The sequence below is a fragment of the Lepus europaeus genome, chromosome 15 (genome assembly GCF_033115175.1).
Source record: "Lepus europaeus isolate LE1 chromosome 15, mLepTim1.pri, whole genome shotgun sequence".
In the NCBI taxonomy this organism is placed as follows: domain Eukaryota; kingdom Metazoa; phylum Chordata; class Mammalia; order Lagomorpha; family Leporidae; genus Lepus; species Lepus europaeus.
Window position 1 is genome coordinate 76,474,826 of NC_084841.1, and position 27,730 is coordinate 76,502,555.

At 46.6% G+C, this 27,730-nt stretch overlaps 1 protein-coding gene across 2 annotated transcripts in view; it reads left to right on the forward strand.

Annotated features, from left to right (window-relative positions):
• The window catches only part of ERAP1 (endoplasmic reticulum aminopeptidase 1), a 144,003-nt gene that overhangs the window by 65,901 nt on the left and 50,372 nt on the right, over positions 1 to 27,730 (forward strand). The window contains exon 1 of one of the 2 annotated variants that reach the window (XM_062212368.1): positions 24,280 to 24,319. The exons of the other annotated variant lie outside the window; for it this stretch is intronic. The gene's annotated coding sequence lies outside the window, so the exon portion shown is untranslated. Of the gene's footprint in view, positions 1 to 24,279; positions 24,320 to 27,730 lie in introns of those variants that run through there. 2 annotated transcript variants of the gene reach the window in all.

The following is a 27,730-nucleotide window of genomic DNA, read 5'->3' on the forward strand; positions in this document are numbered from 1 at the left end:
ACTTTTCCAAATGTATCAATCTTTATTTTTGAATCGTAATTAAAATGTAATGACCATTAAAAGGCTTATGAATTAAAGGTCTGTCCCTGTAATAGACAGAAAATAAGAAGGCACAAGAAGTAACAGATATAATGTCTATGTTTTCAATAGTTTTGTTCTTTGTAGCTTTAGTGAAGTTTTTTACTTTTGTGTCAGTGTTAGGAGACTAGTGGGCTACAATTTAAAATCATTTACAAGATGAGTGTGGTTCATTTCCAGCAGGCCGAGTTTATCACAGTAGATTTGAATCACTTAGTCTGGGACTTGAAGGGTCTTATTTGGAAAATAATGGAACCCATTAAATCTGCTTTAAACTGGTCCAGTAGAAAAACCAACACTCAGTGTTTCAGAATCCACATATTGCCTATTACCCCCATGGAGTTTCCACCAGCACATGGGTCTCAGTGTTCTTCAGATATGCATCTGGGAACTTGCAGGCGTAGGACAAATGTGAAATGGAGGGAAAAAGTGAAGTGGAAACCACTATTATAAGATCCAATGCCATCTCACTAGTCCAAGTGATCAATTTCAGTTCACAATTGATGGCTCTGATAGGTCTAAGAGTCAAAGAGATCATACAAACAAGACTAGAGTCTGCTAATACTAACTGATAGAATAAAAAAGGGAGAGAATGATCCAACATGGGAAGTGGGATACACAGCAGACTCATAGAATGGCAGATGTCCTAAACAGCACTCTGACCTCAGAATCAGCCCTTAAGGCATTCTGATCTGGCTGAAGAGCCCATGAGAGTATTTTAGGCATGAAAAGCCAAGACACTCTGGCAAAAAAAAAAAAAAAAAAAAAAAGGATCTAAATGAAAGATCTCTGCGAGTGAGAGAGTGAGATCCCAGCGGAAAGAACGGGGTCATCAAAGAAGGAGGTGCCTTTCTCTGAAGGGAGGAGAGAACTTCCACTTTGACTATGACCTTGTCTAAATAAGATCGAAGTTGGCGAACTCAAAAGGCTTCCATAGCCTTGGAAACTCATGACTAGAGCCTAGGGAGATTTCTGACGCCATAAACAAGAGTGTCAAATTGTTAAGTCAACAACAGGAGTCACTGTGTACTTACTCCTCTTGTGGGATCTCTGTCCTCAATGTGTTGTCCAATGTGAATTAATGCTTTAACTAGTACTGAAACAGTATTTTACACTTTATGTTCTGTGTGGGTACAAACTGATGAAATCTTTACTTAATGTATACTAAATCAATCTTCTGTATATAAAGATAATTGAAAATGAATCTTGATGTGAATGGAATGGGAGAGGGAGCGGGAGATGGGAGGGGTGCAAGTGGGAGGGAAGTTATGGCGGGGGGAAGCCATTGTAATCCATAAGCTGTACTTTGGAAATTTATATTTACTAAATAAAAATTAAAAAAGAAAAAGATCCAAAGCAGCACCTTCCAGAAAACATTTCTATACTTTTATTTCTTAAACAGAGGGAAGAATTTCCATGCTGTTTTTACCTGGCTCGTCACTTGTCTTCTCCCTCCAGTTAGCTTTCTAGAAAGGAGAGGAAGAATACCCACTCCCATACACCCACACCACGGCCATGAACTTCAGGCCTCACCACAGCCGCTCCAGTCTCCAGAATTCCACCCAACTCCACCTTCCCTTTGCTTCATTAAAATTCTGGCCGAAACTGACAAAAAGTATATCTGCAAGGAGATGAATGAGAGCTCAGATCCAAAGGAGAGGTCTCAGACCCCCAAATTCTTGATGTGATTTCCAGTGTTAACAGGTAACAATTGAAAAAATTCTGCTTATTCCTCCTCCCCTTTATAATACTGCTTTATAAACACTATGATATCTGAACCTTGTACAATAGAGGCTGGAGTTATTCTAATAGCTACTCCCTGGTCCAATAAGTATATCTAATAAGCAGATCCATAGTTAGTTTATTTCAATTTCACTGTATAGTTTCCTTTACACTCAGAGTAACTGACCCATCTCTAACAGCCCATTAATTTCTTTTTTTTTTTTTACTTTTATTTAATGAATATAAATTTCCAGTGTACAGCTTATGGATTACAATGGCTTCCCCCTCCCATAACTTCCCTCCCACCCGCAACCCTCCCCTCTCCCGCTCCCTCTCCCCTTCCATTTGCATCAAGATTCATTTTCAATTCTCTTTATATACAGAAGATCAATTTAGTATAAAGATTTCAACAGTTTGCACCCACATAGAAACACAAAGTGAAACATACTGTTTGAGTACTAGTTATAGCATTAAATCAAAATGTACAGCACATTAAGGACAGAGATCCCACATGAGGAGCAAGTGCACAGTGGCTCCTGTTGTTGACCCAACAAATTGACACTCTAGTTTATGGCGCCAGTAACCATCCTAGGCTGTCGTCATGAGTTGCCAAGGCTATGGAAGCCTTCCAAGTTTGCCGACTCTGATCATATTTAGACAAGGTCATAAAAGACAGAGTGAGGATAGTAACCAATGATCCTAAGAGTGGCCTTAACCAGGTCTGAACAATTATACAGCATGAAGTGGGGAAGAGGACCATCAGTACACACAGGTTGGGAGTAGAGCCATTGGTGGTAGAGTAGAGGTTATGATTACAAAGGAATGAGGCCCAAGTGCGCTAGACAGGGCCTAGAACAAAGGACAGAGTCATTATTAGAGGAGCTAAGAAAGGTGCTGTCTAAGCTACAATTAAGTTTTCTGATTGAGAGGCAAATAGAACCTGATAGAAGGGGCTTGATAATAATCTGGTGGGCTTTAGGCCTTGTAAATTCAGAGGCCCAGACCTATCTATCTCTTCACATGGGGTACATCCTAAGGGAGGTGTGAGCCTCCTAGGGGAAGGCACTCTGTTGACTTTCATTACTTGGCTGGCCTGGGAGGAGAGCTGGCCAGGTAAAGGCAGGGGGCATCTCTAACAAGAAATTTACAGTTCTGCCTGCAATGTTGCTGACCCTACTTGACCATCCCCTCAGCTGCAGTGGTCACTTTGGAAGTTGGGCTGAGTGAAGGGCTTTTCAGCTTAGAGCCAATAAGATCTGTGGCTCTGACCTGGGCATCCTTCGACTCCAGGGCAGGTCCATTTCCAGTGATCCAACTCTTGGCAGAGCTGCCAGGGCTCTTCACAAGCTGACTTCTGCTGAAGCCCAGGCTTACCACATTGAAAGCCACTGCAGTGGACTGGCCTGTTGGGTCTCCTTGAGGGCAGATCGCTGTACAGATCAGCCATTAATAGGCCTGCCACCCATTGCTTCTGATGCCAAGCTTTCTTTTCCTCCTGGTTTGTGTTAAAGCAGACCAGAGGATGCAAGTCAAGGGAGTGCCCAAGTCCCATCTCTAATCTTCGGTGGCCTGAACGACAAGTCTATAGTCACAGGCATGTTCTGTAGTAGTTTTTCTAAGGTAGACAATGCCCATGAGGAAAATTATATTCTCACTTTAAATCTTTCCCTTTTGTCTGAAAGGGAGGTTTTTTCTACTTACTGTATACTTCGCTGATGGCGAAGTGAATCTAGCTATGAGATTATTATTTGAGTTCTTATTTTGGCTATGCTATTGCAGAAAAATGTTAGCCATCTCTTTTATAAGGTCTAAAGATTAAATTGTGCATCCTACAGATTCCTTCATAATAGAATTAGTTTCCTACGTTGAAGAGAATAGAGAAATGAAAGAACAAGTTGGGCTTAGAATAGAGAAATGAGGGAGCAAGTCCTAGATCGCTTGCTGACAATAGCAATATCACATGAATACTTAGCAAACCGTTTCAACCATTAGATAACAACTTAAGAAAACATTTACCAGAAGGTCCAATGCCTTCTATAAATTTTAAGAATCATGTATTTGAAAACACCTCTTAAATATCTAACATGGTGTAGTTTGTTTAGCCAGTAAACTTAAGCACAACTACATAAAATGTTTTTAGTTTCTTACTACCAACAAGTTTAAAACATACTTTCTCTCAGTTGGTACTGTTAATACATTATTGGCTTCATCTGTTTACAGAGCCATCCCAAAGTACTGAATATAATAGAAGTGGCTGGAAAAAGTCCATAGGAACCTATAGGAGGACAGCTAAACACAGAACCAACAACGCTTTAGTTTTATGAGCAGCACATCATATATAACTGTGGATGACAAAAGACTTTAAGTCGCCATGTTTAAAATTATAAACTCATCAACCAACAAGAGGCACTTGCTTACTTCACAGTATTTTTGAAAGCACCTGTAGGATTTTACAAGTATTTAACCCTTTAAGCCTCTGGGGCTTTCTCATTAAGATAACTATCATGTCTAGTAACACAAGATCATTAGACTTTTTAATTCTCAAACATTTGTATTAATAGCATTTTCCATTATAGAAACTTAAAGTCTGGTACCACATCACATCTTGACAGTCCTTCTAATATACTCCAAATAGACTGATTAGTTGGTGTCTCTATAAGATGAGAGACATAGGTCCTTCGATTTTTTCAGTTGGGCCCAAACTGGAAAAACCAAAGTCCAGGATTTACTGGAAATTTTAGAGACCAGATTGTTTGAAACTTTGATTTTTTGAATGCCTGTCAAGAATGCCAAGAAGGCTCAAAATCCAAAATATCTGGTTGAAATAAGATTTCTTAAAATCATGACATAACATAGACCAAATTTGATCATTGTTACAAGGTGATTATTCAAATTTTTGAAAAAAGCACATATTTAAATAACCCATAGCTCTCAATAAAAGTTCAGCTGTTTTTGAACAATTAGAATTTAACAGACATCAAGAGAACATAATAGATTACTTTAACACATTGCTTTAACAGAGCATCAGAGTTTAATTCTATGTCAAAGAGAAATTGAGCTTCCTGTGATCTTTTGCTGTGAGGTTTCCTTCCTTTACCTTCTTTCATATTGGTGACCATGTTTCTGTGTTTCTGTGTGTAAGACATCTTTAAGCATCTTTTGCAGGGCAGGATGAGTGGCAACAAATTCTTTCAGTTTCTGTTTGCTATGAAAAGTCTTAATTTCACCTTCATTCACAAATGAGAGCTTTGCAGGATATAGTATTCTGGGCTGGCAGTTTTTCTCTCTTAGTACCTGGGCTATGTCTCGCCATTCCCTTCTAGCTTGTAGGGTTTCTGATGAGAAGTCTGCTGTGAGTCTAATTGGAGATCCTCTAAGAGTGATCTGACGTTTCTCTCTTGCACCTTTTAGGATCTTTTCTTTATGTTTCACTGTGGTGAGTTTGATTACAACATGTCGTGGTGAGGATCTCTTTTGGTCATGTTTATTAGGGGTTCTATAAGCTTCCTGTACTAAGATGCCTCTGTCCTTCTCCAAACCTGGGAAATTTTCTGCTAGTATCTCACTGAAAATGCCTTCTAATCCTTTCTCCCTCTCCATGCCTTCAGGAACTCCTAGAACCCGAATGTTGGGTTTTTTAATAGTATCCTGTAGATTCCTGACAATATTTTTTAGATTTCTAATTTCTTCTTCTTTTCTTTGGTTTGCCTGTTTCCTTTCCTGTTCTCTGTCTTCTAAGTCTGATATTCTCTCTTCTGCTTCGCCCATTCTGTTTTTAAGGCTCTCTAATGTGTTTGTCATTTGATCTATTGAACTCTTCATTTCATTATGATTTCTAGTCACTATCAGAGTTTCTTGTTCCACTAGTTGTTTCATTTCATTTTGATTCCTCCTTAATATTTCACTTTCACGAGAGAGATTTTCTATCTTGTCCATGAAGGATTTCTGTAGTTCAAGAATTTGTTTTTGAGAACTTCTTAATGTTCTTATCAATTTTTTGAGATCCGCTTCTTGCATTTCTTTGATCTCATCATCTTCATAATCTTGAATTGGGGTGTCTTTTTCATTTGGGGGCGTCATAGTTTCTTCCTTGTTCTTGTTAGCTTGGTTTTTGCGTTTGTTGTTTGGCATGTTGGAGATATTTGGTTTCTTCACTGTGGTGTTTTTTCTTGTTACACTATGGCTCTATATTAAGTGGACTGTCTGCTTTCAGTGGAGCCTTAGAGGCTTGAGATGAGTGTGGACTGAGAGCTGTGTTTGGTTCCTCAGGGTTGAGGGTGTTTCAAGGATGACACTCCCAGGTTAGGTATGGTAAATCTCTCTTTCTTTTTTTGATTTAAAAGGGAAGTAATTCCGCACAGCTGAACGTAATTGGAGGTAGTTAGCAGGCAAATGATATACCCACAGGAGCCAGAGATCGGAAGCTCTTTCCCAAGGACCACACAGGGAATCTCTGCTGCCCTCAGTGTGGGCTCCAATTCTCCTGCAGTCTCCCACTGGGTTGCCAAGTTAGATGCTAATCTCCTGTTATTTCACCCCTCCCCACAGAGTCAGGTTTTTCTGCTAGGCTCAGGGCTGGTGCAGACCTGAGGTCGCCCTGCTTATGACGTATGTCCAAAATGGCGCCTGCTCTGTCTTGCTCGCCTTTGAGAGGTGAGCGGAGAGAGAGAAACTTGTGTCCGTATCAGTCACTTTTTTTATTTTTTTCCTCTCTCTCTTCTAGTTAGCCTGGTGAACTTTTCCCCACGGAGTTTCAAGCCTCGTTCCCTCTAGCCTCCTCTTTCCGCTTGCCTGCTGGTATCTCGGGCTATGGAGGTTCGGCTCACCTCGCGTTCCAGCGCTGGTGCGTTGAGTCTGCCGCTGGTGTCCCGAACTTGGGCTCCCACGCTCTCCACGCAGGTCCACTGTGAATCACTAGTTCCGGAAGAGTTTCCTCTGCTGTTTCATCCCCTACTCTTCCTTGACCCTGCAGTATCTCCACTTATATTAAACTTTCTCTCCCCCTGGACTAAGTGTGCTCCCTGCCTATTCCGCCATCTTGCCGCCTCTCCACTAATTTCTTTCTTTCTTTTTTTTTTTTGAAGATTTATTTACTTGAAAGGCAATGTTACAGAGAGGTAGAGGCAGAAATGAGAGAGAAGTCTTCCATCCGCTGGTTCACTCTCCAAATGGCCGCAACGGCCAGAGCTGGGCTAATCCGAAGCCAGGAGCCAGGAGCTGCTTCTGAGTCTCCTACACAGGTGTAGGGGCCCAAGGACTTGGGCCATCTTCTACTGCTTTCCCAGGCCACAGCAGAGAGCTGGATTGGAAGTGGAGCAGCCGGGACCTGAACTGGTGCTCACATGGGATGCTGGCATTGCACGGGGCGGCTTTACCTGCCATGCCACAGCACCAGCCCCCCACCCATTAATTTCAAAATGAGAGTAACAGGATGAAGGGGAAGGTAAGCTGGAGTGTGTCCTGCAGAATAATCACACCATTCATGGCAGGGCTCAAAGTTCAGATGCTTTCAAGGGTCCAGTGGGTAATTAGGAAGATATGTGTCTTCTGCAGCCACGTGGTTAGGGAATGCTTTGCAGGCTCACTGGAGAATGCACAGTCAATTCACATGTTTAAACCCCATTATTGTGAAGTAGGCATTTGAACTAGTGCTTAAAATGCCAGTTGAGATGTCCCTATCCCACACTGGAGTATCCGTCATCAATTCTCCAGCTTCCTGCTCATGTGGCACCCTGGGAGGGAGCAGGTGATGGTTCAAGCAATTGAGCTCCTCCCATCCGTGTGGGAGACCTGGATTGAGTTCCTGGTTCTTTGCTTCAGTCCCTCCACCAAATGTTTCAAGCTTTTGGGGAGTGAACCAGTGATGGGTCCTCTTTCTGTATGTCAGTCTGTAATCCTCTAAATAAATTTTTTTTTTTTTGACAGGCAGAGTGGACAGTGAGAGAGAGAGACAGAGAGAAAGGTCTTCCTTTTGCCGTTGGTTCACCCTCCAATGGCTGCTGCAGCCAGCGCATTATGCTGATCTGAAGCCAGGAGCCAGGTGCTTCTCCTGGTCTCCCATGGGGTGCAGGACCCAAGGACTTGAGCCATCCTCCACTGCACTCCCTGGCCACAGCAGAGAGCTGGCCTGGAAGAGGGGCAACCGGGACAGGATCGGTGCCCCGACCGGGACTAGAACCCGGTGTGCCGGCGCCGCAAGGCGGAGGATTAGCCTAGTGAGCCGCGGCGCCGGCCTAAATAAATTTTTTTAAAATTCTTTTTTGTTTTTAAACTACCATACTGTCTGAACTCAGCTGACCAAATTCATCTACCATGACATCCTTTGCAATTCCTCTTTCAAAGAGGTTTTGTTTCAAATGAACAGGTTTTATTTGACTAGAGTAAAGAGTCCTGGATTTTATTTTCTTCTTTTTGCTTTTCCTAAATAAGTACCAAAAAAAAAAAAAAAAAAGTTAAGGAAAAATCAGTTCTATGAATTGACCAGCCAAAAATTAGAAACTTAGGGAGCTGGCTCCATGGCTCACTAGGTTAATTCTCCGCCTGTGGCGCCAGCATCCCATATGGGCGCCGGGTTCTAGTCCCGGCTGCTCCTCTTCCAGTCCAGCTCTCTGCTGTGGCCCGGGAAGGCAGTGGAGGATGGCCCAAGTGCTTGGGCGCCTGCACCCACATGGGAGACCACGAGGAAGCACCTGGCTCCTGGCTTTGGATCGGCATAGTTCCGGCCGTGGTGGCCATTTGGGGAGTGAACTAACGGAAAAGGAAGACCTTTCTCTCTGTCTCTCTCTCTTACTGTCTGTAACTCTATCTGTCAAATAAATAAATAAAAATCTTTAAAAAAAACCCTAGAAACTTAGTTGAAGCTTTCAAAAGTCCTTTAATTCTCTTCCTCTCTGGTTTGCCTCGGCACGCACAACCACAATGGTAAACTCACTGGGGTCAAGGCGCTTGTGTGGAGACAGTGGGGACCGTGGGAAGGTGGTGGTGTCCATTTCTCACAGTGGCCTCAGGAGCACATATTTTGCCATCCCACAGCTGACAGCCTCCAGCAAGGTCATGAGAAAAGTGACAAGGAATCAGATTTTCACGGAGCAAATTCATTTCAGGGGAAATGAAAATCACTGGCCACTCAGGAGCACCAACAGCGTTAGAGCAAAAGTGACTTAAAGGATGGGAACTGAAGAATGTCAGGCTGGTGGGGCTGAATGAGCAACAAAACAAATAACAAAAAGCTGTTGAGTGTGCTTGCCACAGGCGGTCCTTGGTACCAGAGATACATAAGGGACAAGCTATGGGTCCATCCAGCGAGTCAGACAAACTTTAGCTGACCACAATATTTCATCAACTCCATGACTCAAGTTTGTTTTCATATTTAAATATCTTTGACATTGATGGCATCTCATGAATCTATTTTTGGTGTTTATTTTTCCTTGTTCAGTGGTACATAAAATAATAGTGTATGGTACATAGAAGAGAGAGAGTCAATAAATTGTGAACTATTACTACCAAGTTGGAGGAACGACAGCTAATGTATATTGTGTAGCTCATAGTAAAGTAATTAAAACTTTTGATCAGCAGAGTATTGTGTAAGATCTCTGCATCCATTCTCCCTTTCTCTTGCTTACCCTCCCCCATTTTGCTCAACAAACATTTATGGAGCACATTCTAAAGGCCCAAGTTCTTTGTTAGATCCTGAAAACTCAATGATGAAAGGAGGGAGATGACTCAGTCAAATGGGTCTAATTGATACTTACAGAATATTCATCTAACAAGAGTAGGATACACACACTCCTCTGGTACACATAGAGTATTTTCTAAGAAAAGACAACATTATGGACAATAAAATACACCTTGATAAATTTAAAAGAATAGATATTCTACAAAGGATGCTCTCAGACCAATGGAATTAAATTAGAAAACAGTAACAGAAGATGGCTATAGATTTCAAAGTATTAGACAACTTAAAAACACACCTCTAGATAACACACATGTCAAAGACTTATCAGGAAAATAAAAAAATATGTAGAACTAAATTAAAATGAAAATACAACCTATCGGAATTTCTGGGGTGCCAGGGCCATCATTGTGGCACAGCAGGTTAAGCAGCTGTATGCAGGCATCCCATATCAGAGCAAAAATTCCAATCCTGCCTGCTCTGTTCCCAATCCAGCTCCCTGCTAATGTGCCTGGGAAAGTAGCAGAAGATGGCCCAAGTGCCTGGACCCCTGCACTCATGTGGAAGACCTGAATGAAACTCCTGGCTCCTGGCTTCTGCCTGGCTCAGCCCTGGCCATTGCAGCTGTCCAGAGGAGAGAACCAGTAGATGAATGAGCTCTCTCTCTCTCTCCCCCTTTCAAAGAAACAAATACACCACCTTTTTTCTTTAAGAAGAATTTGTGTGGTGCAGAGAAAGCAGGGCTTAGAAAAAAAGGGATACAAGTTCTGGCCTCATAGAACTTACAAATAAGCTGAGAAGACTGGCCAATGACCAAATAAGTAGAAATTTTTTATTAAAGATTTTATTTATTTATTTGCAAGACAGAGTTACAGACAGAGAGAGGGAGAGACAGAAAGTTCTTCTATCCTCTGTTTCACTCCCCAAATGGTTGCAATGGCTGGAGCTGGGCCAATCCGAAGCCAGGATCTAGGAGCTTCTTCCAGGTCTCCCACGTGGGTGCAGGGGCCCAAACACTAGGGCCATCCTCTGCTATCTTCCCAAGCATATTAGCAGGGAGCTGGATCAGAAGTGGAGAAGCTGAGACTTGAACCAATGCTCATATGGGATGCCAGCATTACAGGCGGTCGCTTAACCCTCTACGCCCCAGTGCCAGCCCCTCATATTAATTCTTAAACACAATTCCAAAGGCCAGCAAGACTGCCTGCCATTCCACAGCCACGAGAGGCATTGGTATAGAGCACGTTGACCCATCTGAGTTCCTTATTTAGAACCCATAACAGGCTCAGGCAGGAACAAAACTTGGTGCCACATCCTGCTCCATGCTCCATCTGACTGCACTCAACCCTTCTCTGAATCTCCCCCTTCACCTCCTACAGCTGGTCAAGGTAGGAAAGGAGAAGGAGACGGTTGCTCATCCCTCAAGCAAAGGGAGCCAGCCCAGCAGTGCCAACTTTACTAACTGCAGCCTGGAAGCAGAGATACTGCAGCAGCTGACTGCTTCTGAGCTGTATGTGGCACCCCAGGGTGGCAGCACCCTCCCATGGGTTCCCAAAATGCTGACTGCCAAGGAAAGGACTTCTCCGAATCTGCAAAATAGGTCACTGATCTCCTGTTGGAACATGTGGTGAGACACTAACAAGCAGGACACTAGAGCCACAGGAAGACTGTAGGCTGTATAGGACGCATGAAATCATTTGGCCTGGTCCTGCCAAGGCAACCTAAGGTTGTCTTGAAATCCAATAACTCTATAGCAGGCTATTTGTAAGTTGCTCAATTTGTATGACCCACAAATGATGTTATAAATATCCAAGTGGCCCTTGGCAGAAAAAAAGGTTCCCCACCCCTAGTAGGGTAAAACAAATTCAAGACAGCCAATAAGCAAAGTGCCAAGGGATTGTGGGAAACCTAAGACAGCCAATAAGTGAATGCCTATGGATTGTGAGAAAGATGGACATTTCATGTAGACTACAGTGCACTCAGAAGGGAATCGTCAGTGATTGGATTATATTCACAATATTTTATACCTTTATCTGAGTGCTAGATCAAAGGTATATCATACAGTTCTCACATAATTCATGGTAATTTTTTCATGAAAAAGTGGAACCCACACCTAGAAGTGGCAAGGCTGAGGCTTGCCTGAGTTAGAGAGTGAGCTCAGGAAGTGTGTGTGTGTGTTGGGGGTAGGGCAGTAGTGAGAGAAGGGCCCTGAGGACTGGTCAGGCATTCATGGAGAATCATGGAGGTTGGAAGACAGGTCCAGGTTTGCAGCTCCTCTGGTGCATGCAGGGTTCAGCAGAGGCTTACTGGATACAAGAATTGCTGGGTGGGATGGAGCCAGTGCTGAGATGGAATCACTTCAGGGGCATGTCTCTAAGAAGAGGAATTAGAAACTCTCCTGGTACCTACAGTGGCCGGCTAGGCCTTGGGCACCCAGGACAGAGAGGCCCTCACAGCCAGGTGTGCTTTGTATGTGAGAGCTCCTGTCCAGGGCCAGCCATTTCAGAACAGAGACTTGGATCCTCTCCTGGAGCTCTTGTTAGACAGGGAGGTAGGGGTGGCGGCTTCCCTAGGGTATGCAGACTCCCTGAAGGAAGAAGGTGCAGGAAAAATTAAATATTAATTTGTTTTTCTCTTTACATTATTCATTCCCCTATGTCAAGCAGATTTGGGGGATCTTATATTCTTCCTTTTAGGGCCAAACATATAACCCAAATGCAGAAGTTGCTAGAAGACAATATTGTCTCCTGAATATGGTAAAAATTAATCCTTTGGTGGCAGAGTGGCAGAGCAGAAGGAAAGTAGCAAGAGGAGTTTTTTCTTTTTCCCAGTCAGCTCTGGGTAAGGTGAAGGCCTGTGAGCCCCAGAGACAGAAGGGGTCAGAGCAGCAGTGCCCTTGGGAAGCACCAAGATCCAAAGGGAAAGGCCTAGAAATGATGGATTCTAGATCCTAAGATGTGTGAGTCCCTAATGGGGATGGAGTCTGAAGTATGGTGTTTCCAGGGTAGCCAGAGGAAACCCATGACCTGGATAGACCCCCTGACACTTGGGCAGTGCCTATGGCTAGAAAACCACCAGCGCCAGCATTGCACACAATGCCAGCATCCCATATTGGAGCGCTGGTTCTAGTGCCAGCTGTTCTATTTCTAAGCCAGCTCCCTGCTAACGTGCCTGGGAAGGCAGTGGAGGATGACCCAAGTGCTCGGGTCCCTGCTACCCATGTGGGAGACCCAAATGGATTTCCAGGCTCCTGGCTTCAGCCTGGGACAGCCCTGACCATCGCAGACAGAGAGTGAACCAGTGATGGAAAATCTCTTTCTCCCTCCCTCTTTCTCTCTCTGTCATTCTAGTTTTCAAATAAATAAGTAAATCATAAAAAAGAAGGAATTACTTCTAGTCATACTCTTTCTCAACTTGTTCAGACCCTGGGAGGCAGCAAATGATGGCTCAAGTACTTGGGCCCCCACTGTCCACGGAGAAACACGGAATGGGTCCAGCACAGTTGTTCTGTTTTCAGCTTGATACACTATTGTGATTGGCTCCCTGAGTGTCTCTTCCAAAGCCTGTTCAGAATCTCTCATCCCCCTGCAGAGCCTGGGAAGCAAACATGGTACTTCCAGACTACATGCTTCGGGCTCTGCCAGGCAGGAAGGCTGGTGGGAGACTTGGGTTTAGGAAGGCATTCAGTGGAGAGAGAGAGGGGCAGCATGTGAGGCACTCGCTTTGCTGGAACAGATTGCAGTGTGCAACGTAGCATGACACAGCCTGGAGCCAGCAATTGCAGCCCAGTTTAGCAGATGGCTTCTGGGTCAGGGCAGAAGCAGCTTTGCTGGTGGCCAGCTTGAGCTTTGTGGCTTGGGGATTTGCTCCTGGAAGCTCAATTTAGTGTGCTTTGTAAGCCTTCCCAATGATTATGTAAGACACGTAATAGCCCGTAATAAACCCTCTTCTGGTTAAATAGCTTGGGTGGATTATGTTTTTTGCTATTGAACCCTGACTGATACAACACAGAAATGAGTTTTTAAAGCATTACTGGCCTTTTTACTGTTTTTTTTTTTTCTCTTCTCTGTAATTGCATGAATCTGAAAGTGGAAGTAGGTAAGCATTATTTGTTGCCATCAACGAGCAGGTGAATTAGGAGGTGGCACCAGTCCCCAAGCAATATGTGGTTAGTTAGATCCCCAGAGAGCACCTGTTGCTGCTCAGTGTGTCTGGGCTGGAGGTTTCCACTACTCCCACCCCCTCCCCCCCTCCCCCAGATGCCTTCTGCACCCTTCTCTATCCTGCTTCACATCTTGGAACTGACCAGCTGCCCAAGCCTTCCCTGCTCCCTGGCTCTGCCAATGGGGAGACCTGATTCATGCTGGTTGTCTGTCCCTCAGCCCCTTATTAGCTTAGTTAGCATTCACTATCCCTTTAAGAACTGCCCCCGCTGCCACAGCCCTCCTCTCTGTGGGCCGTCGTTCTCCTTAAGAGGGTGCCCTTTCTAAACAGCTGATAGTTATTGATCCCTTACTCTCTTGTCAGCTGCAGATTTACAGATTAAAAGCCACAGAGTGAATACTCTGCGCTTTCCCCACACCTAGTACCCATATATTAATACCCAAATTTGCAGTTCTCAAGCTTTTAAGTGGCTCAGAAAGAATTTAAGGGACTAATCCAGGTAGTTATCATCCACAGCCGACTCCCAGTTCTGTGTCTGTCTCCTTTCTTCTCTATCTACTTCATCTCCAATAGTTCTTGAAGGAGCTAGAACTGATGAAGATGCTGCCCAGTTTTTTAAATGATTTATTAATTTATTGACTAAAAAAGCAGAGCATCAGAGAGAGAAATGGAGAGACACATACACACAGAGAGAACGAGATCTTCCATCTGCTGGTTTACTCCCCAGATGGCCACAAGAGCCAGGACTGGGCCAGGCTGAAGTCTTGAGCCAGGAACTCCATCCTGGTCCCCCACAGGGATGGCAGGGACCTCAGTATTCAGGTCCTCACCTGCTGCCTTCCCAGGCACATCAGCAGGAAACTGGATAGAAAGCAGAGCAGCCAGGACTCAAACTGGTGCTCAGATGGGAAAGCTGGTGTTGCATGAGGTGGCTTAACCCGCTATGCTACAATGCTGCCCTGTTTGATGGCTGCCTGTTAGAGGTTCACTTGCTCTATTTTTTTATGGTTGAAGTGTGGGAAATCTCCTTTGCCTTCAGTGCAGCAGTGATAAAATAAAAAAAATTTGTTTGTAAACCAGGAGGAAAAGAAAGCTAGGCATCAGAAGCAATGGGTGGCAGGCCTATTAATGGCTGATCTGTACAGTGATCTGCCCTCAAGGAGAGCCAACAGGCCAGTCCACTGCAGTGGCTTTCAATGTGGTAAGCCTGGGCTTCAGCAGAAGTCAGCTTGTGAAGAGCCCTGGCAGCTCTGCCAGCCAAGAGTTGGATCACTGGAAATGGACCTGCCCTGGAGTTGAAGGATGCCCAGGTCAGAGCCACAGATCTTATTGGCTCTAAGCTGAAAAGCCCTTCACTCAGCCCAACTTCCAAAGTGACCACTGCAGCTGAGGGGATGGTCAAGTAGGGTCAGCAACATTGCAGGCAGAACTGTAAATTTCTTGTTAGAGACGCCCCCTGCCTTTACCTGGCCAGCTCTCCTCCCAGGCCAGCCAAGTGATGAAAGTCAACAGAGTGCCTTCCCCTAGGAGGTTCACACCTCCCTTAGGATATACCCCATGTGAAGAGATAGATAGGCCTGGGCCTCTGAATTTACAAGGCCTAAAGTCCAACAGATTATTATCAAGCCCCTTCTATCAGGTTCTATTTGCCTCTAAATCAGAAAAATTACTTGTAGCTTAGACAGCACCTTTCTTAGCTCCTCTAATAATGACTCTGTCCTTTGTTCTAGGCCCTGTCTAGTGCACTTGGGCCTCATTCTTTTGTAATCATAACCTCTACTCTACCTCCAATGGCTCTACTCCCAACCTGTGTGTACTGATGGTCCTCTTCCCCACTTAATGCTGTATAATTGTTCAAACCTGGTAAATGCCACTCTTAGGATCCTTGGTTACTATCCTCACTCTGTCTTTTATGACCTTGTCTAAATATGATCAGAGTCAGTAAACTTGGAAGGCTTCCATAGCCTTGGCAACTCATGACGACAGCCTAGGATGGTTACTGGCGCCATAAACTAGAGTGTCAATTTGTTGGGTCAACAACAGGAGCCACTGTGCACTTGCTCCTCATGTGGGATCTCTGTCCTTAATGTGCTGTACATTTTGATTTAATGCTATAACTAGTACTCAAACAGTATGTTTCACTTTGTGTTTCTATGTGGGTGCAAACTGTTGAAATCTTTATACTAAATTGATCTTCTGTATATAAAGAGAATTGAAAATGAATCTTGATGCAAATGGAAGGGGAGAGGGAGCGGGAGAGGGGAGGGTTGCGGGTGGGAGGGAAGTTATGGGAGGGGGAAGCCATTGTAATCCATAAGCTGTACACTGGAAATTTATATTCATTAAATAAAAGTTAAAAAAAAATTTGTTTGTTAAAAAAATCTTATCCTTACCCTGAAGTTCCTTTTTTTCTTTGTCTATCTATTGATTGATTGACCTATAACTCAGTATCTTTGGCATCAGAGCTTCTCAAAGTGGGTTACAAGAATCTTTTTTAAAAACAAGTTTCTTAAGTTGTTTTGATGTATTCCTTTGCTTCAATTTACTTACCTCGTCTATGAATGAGTTATTGACTGCAAGAAGGGGAAGAAACACAAACACTCCAGTAGTCGGGTGCATTTAAGAGAAATTAAATGAGTAAGATACTTTTTTTCTTTACCATATTAGGATTTCTGCTAGTTTCATTCTTTCATAATGGAAACCGTCAGATGGCTAAACCAGAAAAACTAATGGAAAAAGCAGGTCTAACTCAATGCTACAGAAACACAAAAGCCCAGGATTCTCACTTTGGCTGGCCCAGCTACTCAGTCGGGGTCTCTCCCTCCTCTTAGTCCTACTGAGTTAGGAGTTAGGTAGTGGACAACAAACCAGAGATCCTCAGACTTCTGTCCTGAGGTTCCTATGGGTTGGGCCTTCCGCAGAGCCCTTAGCACTTGGAGTGTCTGGGAGGCCAGGCCGCTGGCATGGGGCCAGACAGCCACGCAGGTGTGCAGTGCTTCTCTGTGCTGCCTGGCCGTCTCAGGTCTTGCTCAGCCTCCAGCCCAAAGTCCCCTCTTCCTTTCTCACTCTCTTGAAAGTCTCCTGGACTTTGAGCTTATGTGATCTTCTCTATTCTGCAATAAGTCCACTTTTTTCCCCTTCCTTTGATCTTCTACTTGAACAAGTACTTCAAATCCAGTCACTGGGCCTTGAGTTCTTCATCAAGTCACGTCAGAGGCCATCTTTCTACTAAGTTTGAAATCAGACTCTTACTGATTTTCCACAAGTGAAAATTTTGGCTAGGATTAACTTATTAAAATTTCCTTAATTGAGAGATAGTCTCTCCTTTTAGTTCAATGAGGAACGAAATCTCTCTAGTCTCCAGAGTCTGCCCCCTCCCTAGTTTCTTCCCAGTGATTTCTCCACAGTGGTTGTCTGGTGTACATCTACTCCCCATTAAGGACAGAGACTGTCCAAGTCCTGTAGTCATGAGGACAGAGATCCTTTCAGTGTACGGGGACATTAACATGGAAGCAGAATCCATATGTCCTCATGAATCCATACGTCCTCATGACCCTTGCCACCTGGGCAATGCTTTTGCACAACCTCCTCTCTGGGAGCAGGTACGGCACCTGTGACTCACCTCTACAACAAGGACCTGGCCACATCTCAGGGTGGCCTCCAGCCAGCATCCTGCAAAAAACTGAGGTCCTCAATCCTAACCAACAAGGAACTACACACTGCAACAACTACATGACTGGAAAGGAGGTTCTTCCTGCAAGGCCAGCCTAGGTGAGATGGCAGCCCCAGTTCTCTCCTTGATGTTGGCTTTATGAGACTCTGAAGCAGAGAATCCCACTCAGCCATGTCCAGATTCCCAACTCACAGCAACTGTGAGCTTCTGAGTTTATTATCGTAATAGAAAAGATTTACTTATTTTAAAATGTATTTTTAGTTGACCAATAACAACTAGATTTTATATTTGCAGTATACAACATGACCTTCTGAAATATGTATATAATGTGGAATGGGTACATCAAATGAATAACATATGCATTAAATACATACTTCTGTCTTTTTTGCAGGGAGAGCACTTAAAAGCTAGAATTCCAGCAATTTGCAAACACACAATGCGTCATCATTAACTGTAGTCAATGTGCAGTGCAATAGATCTTTGGAGCCCACTCTTCCCATCTAACCCAATCCCACCCCACTCCCAGCCACTGGTAACCAAATTTGTGGTATTATTGATACACAGGAATAGATAACAAATACAATTCAGAATCAGAGACACCATTTCCTCTGAGGGAAGGGAATGGGTCATTTCCTCACACAAAGTGGTAGAAAATGATGAAGAAATCCTCCTGGAAAACACCATGGCTACTGCAGTCACATGAAAAAAAGTTATAGCACAAGATCCAAATGATTCAGCTTTTTATGGCTTGGTCTATAAGAGTATTGTTATGGGCATAAATATCTCAATTTTTATTCCAAGTTCTTGCCCCTACAGAGATTAGAATTCAAAGCAGAGGCATACAAACAGTGCACAAGTGAGAAAAGTATTTATTTAAAAGAGAGAGTGAACATATGTTCATTCAAGAGATAGCTGTCATGAATGGGCCAGAGAGAGTTGCCTATGAGGACAGAGCATGGGCAGAGGCCAGAGAAGGACCCATAAGCCAGGTCCAGAAGCCAAAAAGAAGAAAGGCATTCCCATGTGTAACCATCACTGATGGAGTAGGGGGTGACACGCTGACTGAATATGCGAGTGGTGTGGAGTCTGGGCGGGGTTCAGTGAACATGCAGCTTTCTGGGCTTCTCGGTGCCTCCATTGGAGTTCAGCTTCCATTTGGCCGTTATGATGTCTCCTCCTTCCTGTTCCCAGATACACAGGTGCATCATGGGAAAGAGGTCATACTGGATTGACAGGTAAAGGGTGGAGTTAGAATGATGGCCTAGAGGCAGAAACCATGAGGAACATCTTCCACTTCACCTCTTGCTATCTGATCTTTCTGCTTAGTTCCATATTTCAGTATCTGTCAGGATTAGCTAATTGTGCCAGAAGCCCAACTACAGTTTCTTAAATAGTAAGGTATTTTTTTTGATAGGCAGAGTTAGACAGAAAGAGAGAGACAGAGAGAAAAGTGTTCCTTCCATTGGTTCACCCCCCAAATGGCCGCCACGGCTGGCACACTGTGCCCATCTGAAGCCAGGAGCCAGGTGCTTCCTCCTGGTCTCCCATGCGGGTGCAGGGCCCAAGCACTTGGGCCATCCTCCACTGCCTTCCTGGGCCACAGCAGAGAGCTGGCCTGGAAGAGGAGCAACCGGGACAGAACCGGGACTAGAACCCGGTGTGCCAGCGCCGCAGGCAGAGGATTAGCCTAGTGAGCCACGGTGCCAGCCTAAATAGTAAGGTATTTATTTTCCTCATGAACCAAGATGTCTGTAGGCGGGGGCTTGGGTGGCAATACTGGGAAGCCAGTGGGACCCAAACTTCTATCTTCCTGTTCAGGAATCCTTAGTGGATGCCATCTTCATGGCTACAAGATGCCGGCTGCACCTCCAGGTCATCTATGTGAGCCAAAGAAGGATGGAGACTAAAGGGCAACCATGGATTCCAGCTGATTGTTTAAAAAGCAAAGCTTCTACCAAGCAACTTCTACTTTCTTCAGAATGAGCGGAACAGAATAACAGAATGAGCTGTCACTTGCAATGGAGTCTGTGTATCTTTATCTAGGTATTTTCCTGAGATACACCCAAACAGAATCAGGGTCTGTTAGCACGGTCTGTTAGAAGTGAATGGACATTGCATGGGCTGCTAAGAGTGACTGGTAGTGCAGTCATCTACTTCAACAAAAGTCTCTGCTTGGAAGAACAAAACTTACTGAGTAACCCTTGGAGCTAATAAGACCAGATGCATGATCAAGATTTGGAGGTCACCTAATTCAGCTATCTCCCTTCCCTACCTACACATCTACTGATGAATTATTACTATTTAAATTATTTGAGTGAGAGAGAAAGAGAGAAAGCTCTTGTCTGCTGGTTCATTCCCCAGATGCCTGAAACAGTGGCCAGGCTGGACCAAGCCAAAGCCAGAAGACAAGAACTTAATGCCGGTCTCCCATGTGGGTGGCAGGAATCCAACTACTGGAGCCATCTCTGCTGCCTCCCAAGATGTGCATCAGCAGGAGCTAGAAGCAGGAGCCAGAGCTGGGTCTCAAACTCAGGCTCTCCAACGTAGGAAGCAGGCTCTGCTAGGCCAGACACCTGCTCCTGTTAGGGTACTGTTTGGGATTTGATAGGTTACCTGATTCCTTTTCATTTCTATGTTAAACTGTTTTGCTTTGCTCCAGTTTTATAATTAATGCTTCATTGTCTCAAGAGGGCTCTAGACATCTGCTTTGTTCACCTCTCATACAATCTTTGTAAGTAAAACAAGAATTCCTGCCACAGTCCAGATGGCTTCTTGGCATCAAAGAAGGTCAGCTTCCCTGCCGCCTAGGGTAGCCAGGTGAGTTATGTGTGCGAGTTATGTGAGTTATGCACACACAGGGGTGAGAGACCACCTCTTCCTTCTCCTTCATGCCTCTTAGTTCAAATCTGAAGGTTTAAAATGAGAGAAACAGAAATGTCAATTAGGGAGGACTGGGCAAGGAATAATGGGTTTGGGCAGCCCTATGTTTGAGGCCACTTGAGCAATATCTTCCATAATCACAATCTAATTTTCTAATAGATTGCAAGCCCGGAACCAGAGACCTCACTTAAGCCAAACCCTGTCAAGTTAATGGTGCTTTGCGCTAACCACATATGGATGAACATAAATTACATTTTCTCTCGTCAGGCACCCGTTGTATGTATAAACCTTCTAGAGCCTCCCCTCAAAGGTTATTAGTTCCTCTTCTTTTCTCCTTTATGTCATAGGTCCTGTAATGTCAATATAATAAAAGCCACTAACCTTCTAGAAACTAAGCTATAAAAAAATTGTCTTCCGTGTTCAATGGCTGCAATAGATACTCAATATTGCAAAGACATGAAAACCATTTAAGAGTGTGATATCACAGTTGTTCAGAAAAAAAACAATGAACAATCCTATATATATTTTCATTCCAATATTTTTATGATTCCTTCAGGTGTTATACAAAGAACATACTCACCCTGCTGGATAGCTCATCCTCTCTTTGTACAATTGATGTGGCAGAGGGAGCCATAAACAAAACGCATCTTGGATAGCAGGTTCCCTGGTGTCACATGTTCAGGCCAACCATATCTAGGAAACTCTAACATTTCAAATGACTTAACTTGGCAGGCATAGATGTAGATTGTAAGAAATTGACACAATTCATCTAGACACATTTGTGGGTTTTCTTGGAAACAGTAGAGCCTCACTGATGGATATTTTGTATTTTCACTAAAGCTCACTGCTTTCTCCTGTGTGTCCAAGATAATTTTTTTTACCACCAAATAATGATTTTCCAGTAGATAAATGGGCAAGCAACATAAAGATGTAATTCCCAAAGGAGGAAATCAAAAACATCTCATCAACATGTGTCTTCTCTATATGTTCAGTCTCATTAGCAAATGAAAGAAATGCAACTTTTAAAAACTTATGTTATGGTGACTTATATCCTTGTTGGAAGGAGCAAAGGAAAAAATCCAACAGGAACCTAGGATGCTGGCTGGGAGCTGAGAGATGAGTCCTCTCATTACAAGGGTGGAGTCCCGAGGCTATGTCAGGCTGTGGGAACTGCAGACATGCCCAGGTCTCCCTAGCTTGCAGGAGTTTATGGGGTAAATTCTTGAGGAGGTAGGGAAAATGGGAAATACATCATCAGTCCTCCTCCCAGCTAGAATGTAAACCAAACCCCTGGACAATACCATTAGGTCCTGGTCTCCCACCCTCTCTCCCTTAGCTTAAAGTTTCCTTGTCCAGTTTTTGTGATTGCAAATCAACTTCTTACTAAGATTAGCTCAGTGAATTGAGGGAGTGGTCCAGTGTCCCCACAAGGGCCCTAACTACCCAGCCCACGAGATTATTTCTCCTATAGATAGCATTTTTTTTTTTTGACAGGCAGAGTGGACAGTGAGAGAAGAGAGACAGAGAGAAAGGTCTTCCTTTTTGCCGTTTGTTCACCCTCCAATGGCCGCCGCGGTTGGCGCGCTGCGGCCGGCGCACCGCGCTGATCCGATGGCAGGAGCCAGGTGCTTCTCCTGGTCTCCCATGGGGTGCAGGACCCAAGCACTTGGGCCATCCTCCACTGCACTCCCTGGCCACAGCAGAGAGCTGGCCTGGAAGAGGGGCAACCGGGACAGGATCGGTGCCCCGACCGGGACTAGAACCCGGTGTGCCGGCGCCGCAAGGCGGAGGATTAGCCTAGTGAGCCACGGCGCCGGCCATAGATAGCATTTTGATGTTCAGTCTTTTCTTCAGGGTTTTCTTTTCCAAGAACCCCAGGCCCTGGGCAAAAAGTAACCACCCTCTGCATGCAGCCCCCAGACTGAATGGGAACCCACTTTATCTTCATCAAAATTCTCTAAAAGACATGATACCGCTGACTATTCAAAGGACTGGTTGACCAACGACCATGCACCTCTCAGCTTCAACCTGTAAGAACCTTGGCCGGTGCCGTGGCTCAACAGGCTAATCCTCCGCCTTGCAGCGCCGGCACACCGGGTTCTAGTCCCAGTCGGGGCACCGATCCTGTCCCGGTTGCCCCTCTTCCAGGCCAGGGAGTGCAGTGGTGGATGGCCCAAGTGCTTGGGCCCTGCACCTCATGGGAGACCAGGAGAAGCACCTGGCTCCTGCCATCGGATCAGCGCGGTGCGCCCGCCGTGGTGGCCATTGGAGGGTGAACCAACGGCAAATGGAAGACCTTTCTCTCTGTCTCTCTCTCTCTCACTGTCCACTCTGCCTGTCAAAAAAATAAATAAATAAAAAATAAGAACCTTTACCCTTAACACCTCCGGGTGCCCTGGAATTAAGCAACAGCTCCTTACTGTATACAACGAATACAGGCGGGGGTGGGGCACCATGTTCCAGCCCTTTTATCCACTCCCAAAGGGGAGTGGTTACATAGCCTGATTGGCAGGTGAGCATCCAGGTGAGATCAGGTAGAGGCAGGAGATCACACAGGGGTGTGGTGAAGGCGTAGTCTTCCAGCTCACAAACCTAATGGATTTTATCCTAGCTGCCTGCCTACACCAATATAATGCTTTCTAACTGCAACACTTCACAGGAATTTGTTAGCTGTCAAGAGCTCAAAACAAGTGTCTCCGAGTCTTAATTTGATATCTATGCTTTTCTGTTTCTGATTATAAATAAAATGACACAGATTTTGTTTAGCAGGACAGCCTGCAATCAGGCACCTAGGGGGAAAAGTGTCACCCTCCTTATCAAGAATATGAAGATATTCTTTTTAAAATTAGCATTAAAAGAATTGAGTTCTGGGGCCCTGGGAGCTAGGGAGGTATCTCAGGGCCCTCAACGTGCGTGTGTTGGGGGAGGGGGCAGTGGGCAGAGCCTGAATGGGTGCAGCTGCCCTGTTTAATCGAACAGCTCTGCTCCGGTGTGTTTTCTACGGCACGATTCTGGTAAGATTTTCTATCAAAAAGGACAGTGGTAAGATGGTCTTCCCGCCTTCTTCTCTGTCAGCCCCCAGGGCTGCTCTGGCTCATCCGCCCTGTAAAAAGAAAGCTGATATGGAAACCGAACGGGAAACCAGGACAGACCTCGCAGAAGGAAAGCGACGACGTGGACGGGTTGGATGGACGGGAAGCCGCGGCCTCCGCCCGCCTCCCTCCTCCGAACCCGCAGAAACCACCGGCTCCCGCGACAAGCCCCACGCTTGCTGCGTTTTAATAAAAACCAGACAAACAGAAAACCTCCCCTGGATGCCGTCCCTGCTGATGTTTGTGTTAGAAAACGGCCGAGACCGCAGAGAAGACGCGGGACTCAATGCTGTGTGCGAAGGAGGCTGGGATGGCTGGGCGAGCACACCAGCCCCGACAGGAGGAGAAGCAGGAGACAGCCCGGGGCTGTGGGAGCAGCTGGCTGCCCCAGGGGCCAGGCCGCGCACAGCCTAAGGCCTCTGAAAACGCTGGGGGCCACGTTTCAGACGGCGCCCCCTGGCGGTGAGCGGTGAGGGCGGCCCGCCCAGCCTCCCGGCGCGCACCCGCGGCTCGGCTGCCGGCAACAGGCGCGAGCGTCCGTGGGGACCAGTTTCTGGGGCGGGCCCTCAAAGCTGTGCCTCCATTCGCAGAGAGAGGATGACGGACACCTCCTGCGTCCAATGGGCGTCGTGCTCGTGCCGGCGTGGCGGACCCGCGAGCTCCAGCCAGGCCTCGGACCCCCTCCGAAGTGACCGCGTGGTCCTGCATCCCGCGGCCGGCCGCGGAGAGCCAAACCCAGCTCCCAGAGACACAGCGAGGGAAGGGCCAGCCTTGAAAGGGGCGCTGCTGCTGCCCGCCCGAGCCCTGCCTGGCCATCCAGGGCCTGCAGCCCCCACTTCCCGACCCCCGCCTCGGGGACGGCGGCCTCGCGCTAGGCCCGCGCCGGGGTTCCCTCTCGCCAGCGCCTTCGGCCGGGGCTACTCGGGGCCTGCAGCTGGGGCTCGGGCCGCGCGCTCCTCCACGCCCGCCCGCCGCCGCCGGGCCCGCTTTCACTTTCGGTCGCGGGGCCTCCAGGCGGGCGGCGGCGGCGGCGCGAGGGTGAGCAGGGGCGCGGGCCCGGGCGGGGGGCTGCGGGGCGGGCCCCTTCCCTGAGGGCTCCCGGGAGGGCCGCGGGCACCAGCCCGGCGGGACGAGGCGGCGGGGGCTGGGGACCCCGCGCGAGGGCGGCTGAGAAAGCAGGGTGGCCCCTGGCTGAGGCCTGGGGCGGGCCGGGCCGCAGGTGTCCCCCGGGCCGCTGCCCAGCCGCCTGCCCCCGGGCTTATCGCTCGGTTGCTACCCGGGTTTTATTGTTTAATTATCTTAAATTAAATGTCTCTGCGGGTGCCTCCCCAGCCAGGTGGGCCTCCGAGTTAATCCGTGAGAGGAAGGGGAAGCAGGTGCTTCCCCAGTGCTCACGGCTGATGGACGTTTATGGTGCGGGCCAGTTCAGAAACGGCTCCGTTTTCTAGAGAATGCCCGAATTTACTCCGAACTAAGGATGTGGTCAGCAGTCTGGCGGTGGGGGTGGGGTGGGGCACAAAGCAGGCTTTACAGGATTGGTTAGAGTCCCTCCCCGAGGGTTTGGCCATGCTCTACCTATTCCAGTTAAGGCCCGGTTGCCAGCGGCCTCCTCGGTGTGGCAGAATCGAAAGCAGCCTACATAGAGTTGCAAAGGCACCTTAGACTCTTCCTGGCAGAGAGGTGAAGTTAGGGAACAGCCTGCTGCCCTCCCATCGGGAACATTGAAAGACGCTCTGCTTGTGGCTGCTCCCATGCCAAAGGGGGATGCTTTCAAAAACTTTTTAAGGCATTACAGTCAGGTTCAGGGACATTGTTGAAAACCTTTAGCTCCACGCTCTAGACTTGTGCCTTTAACTGCCTGTCTGCTTGATCCCCTTGGACGTCTCAGACATCACAAATTAAACCAAACGATGAACAAGATTCCCCTTCCATCCCGGCAATACAATTCAATCTGTTCCTCTGGAAGTTCCCTCCAGCTCAGAGAAGATGCTCATTCTATTTTTGTTTTTTAAAAAATTTTTTTGACAGAGTGGACAGTGAGAGAGAGAGAAAGGTCTTCCTTTACCATTAGTTCACCCTCCAATGGCCGCTGCGGCCGGCGCGCTGCGGCCCGTGTACCGTGCTGATCTGAAGGCAGGAGCCAGGTGCCCCTCCCGGTCTCCCATGCGGGTGCAGGGCCCAGGCACTTGGGCCATCCTCCACTGCCCTTCCGGGCCACAGCAGAGAGCTGGCCTGGAAGAGGGGCAACCGGGATAGAATCCGGCGCCCCGACCAGGACTAGAACCCGGTGTGCCGGTGCCGCAGGCGGAGGATTAGCCTAGTGAGCCGCGGGGCCGGCCATGATGCTCATTCTAGACACCTGGCCCCCAGGCCTGTTGCTGACCTCTCTCACCCTTGACTTGGATTTGCCCTGATACAAATGTTGGATCCTTCCAGAGGGGCCTCTTCCACCCCAGCACAAGCCACAGGCTGAAGCCCTGCCAGGGTTCCTAACTGGCCCCCTTCATTCTCCGTGCATTCCAGTCTTCCACTGTCCACACAGCAGCCAAGCTGGTTTTTCTTAAACTGTGAACTGAATCCTGATACCTCCTTGCAAAAAATCCTTGCAGTGGCTCCTTACCACCCTTAGGAACCGTCCGAAGTCCTAACCAAGCCTACAAGGCTGCCTGGTCCCAAACAGCGCCCTCTACGTCTCTGAGCCTGCAAGGGCGCGTACAGGTCCCTCTTGGCACACTGCCTTGTCTTCGCTAACTTGTGTTTGTCCTGTGAGTCTCAGCCGAAATATGTTAGCCCCTTCTGCAGTGGAGATCCATCTGCCTTTACGCCCTTCTAGTTCGTGTGTGTGGTGGTTAATGAGGCTGTGCATTTGTCCGATCTCATTAAAAAACCCCAGCCCCTGCTGTGAGGTCAGAGACCTGGTGTTGCTGGCACTTAGCCATTGATTCTGAATCAATACCTGTAGAACCCGTTCAGTCTTTCCAACAGTCCTGTGAGAGAGCTGTTGTTATCTCATTTCACACGTGAAGACAATGCAACTGGAAATTAAGAGGCAGCTGGATGAACTTGCCCAGGGTCACAGTGTCAGGTGGCAGAGCAGGAGCTCAAAGCTGGCCGTTTTCCTGGCTGCAAACTTAGTATATGTGAGTGTGTTAGTATATATCTGCAGTTATTTAAGAGGGTGTTTACTTGGGTGCAAAAAAATTCTTCAAATATTTGTATACAAGGGCCTTCTAAACACCCACTAAAAATTAATATGATGAAAAAATGGTGCATGGATTTTAAAATTTTTTTTGCACCAAAATGAAATACATTTTTTTTAGTAAATATTTGTTTATATTTTTATTTCACTACGTTTGTAGGCAATCCTGGAAGCTGCTGCTCAGCTTTCTTAAGTGAAAGAATGGGCATAACGGGCAAAGGCAGAATGAATAGCATATCACGTGGGAAATCAGGACAAAGGGAGGTCTCAGTACAAAACCTGGGAAGTGGGGAAGAGCAGGGAGCTGGTGATTACAGACTTGGATTGCATTTCCACTCGTGTGAACTTGGCTGAGCTATGGGAATGTTTGCTTCTGTTGCACCACTCAGAGTGGGGATGCCAGGCTGTTGGAATGAGGTAACTTGTAAGGCGCCAGGCACTGTGTAGGAGCTCAGTCTTGCTGGTTCTTTAATCCTCCTCGGCTTTGGTCTTTTTAAGCGTAAGTGGTGTTTAACTTCAAAAAGAATGGCACTGTTCTCGGGAGGGACTGCAGCTTTTGAGAGCCTTCGCATCCCTTTGAGAGCTGCTAATAAGACCCGACGCCAGGAGGCCAGCCAAGACTGAGAAACTCTGTTTCAGGTTGGAGCAGATACTATTAAAGGCGAAGCCAGACACGAAGAGTTTACTCTGCAGGAGAAAAGCTCACCGACTGCTGGGGGATTAGCAGGAGACCTGCATCCGTGAAATCCTTCATTACACTCACGTTTTCCATCAGGCCTCCCCTCACGTGAAGGTGTCATCCCAGGGGCTTTGGGAAACACAGAGACAAGCATACTGTTGTCTTCAGGCGTTTACAGCGTAGTAGGGGAAGAATGAGAAGTGTTCAGTGAGTTTCAGAGGAGGCAGTGCCTGGGCCACGCGAAGCTTTCCCTGGGATTCCTCATTTGAGTTGCACCTTGAATGATAGGAGAAGCTTGAGGTGGGGGGAGTCCTTGAGCAGAGATGTGTGCAGAGAAAAGGACTGCACGTTCTGGGAACAGCCAAGCCCCACAGGGAATCCTGGGGTGCACATAGGGGCTTGTGTTTTGAGATAAGGCAGCAGCCTTGATTTCCACACTGTAGGCTGTGGAAAGCCCAGGTTTCCTGGCTGAGAAGGCTAAGGGGGGAAGCTTGTGAATAACTCTTAGGGAAATTGCTCAGTCTTCCAGTCTCACATACTAAGTGGGTGCCCAGGATGTTCCAGACCAGTG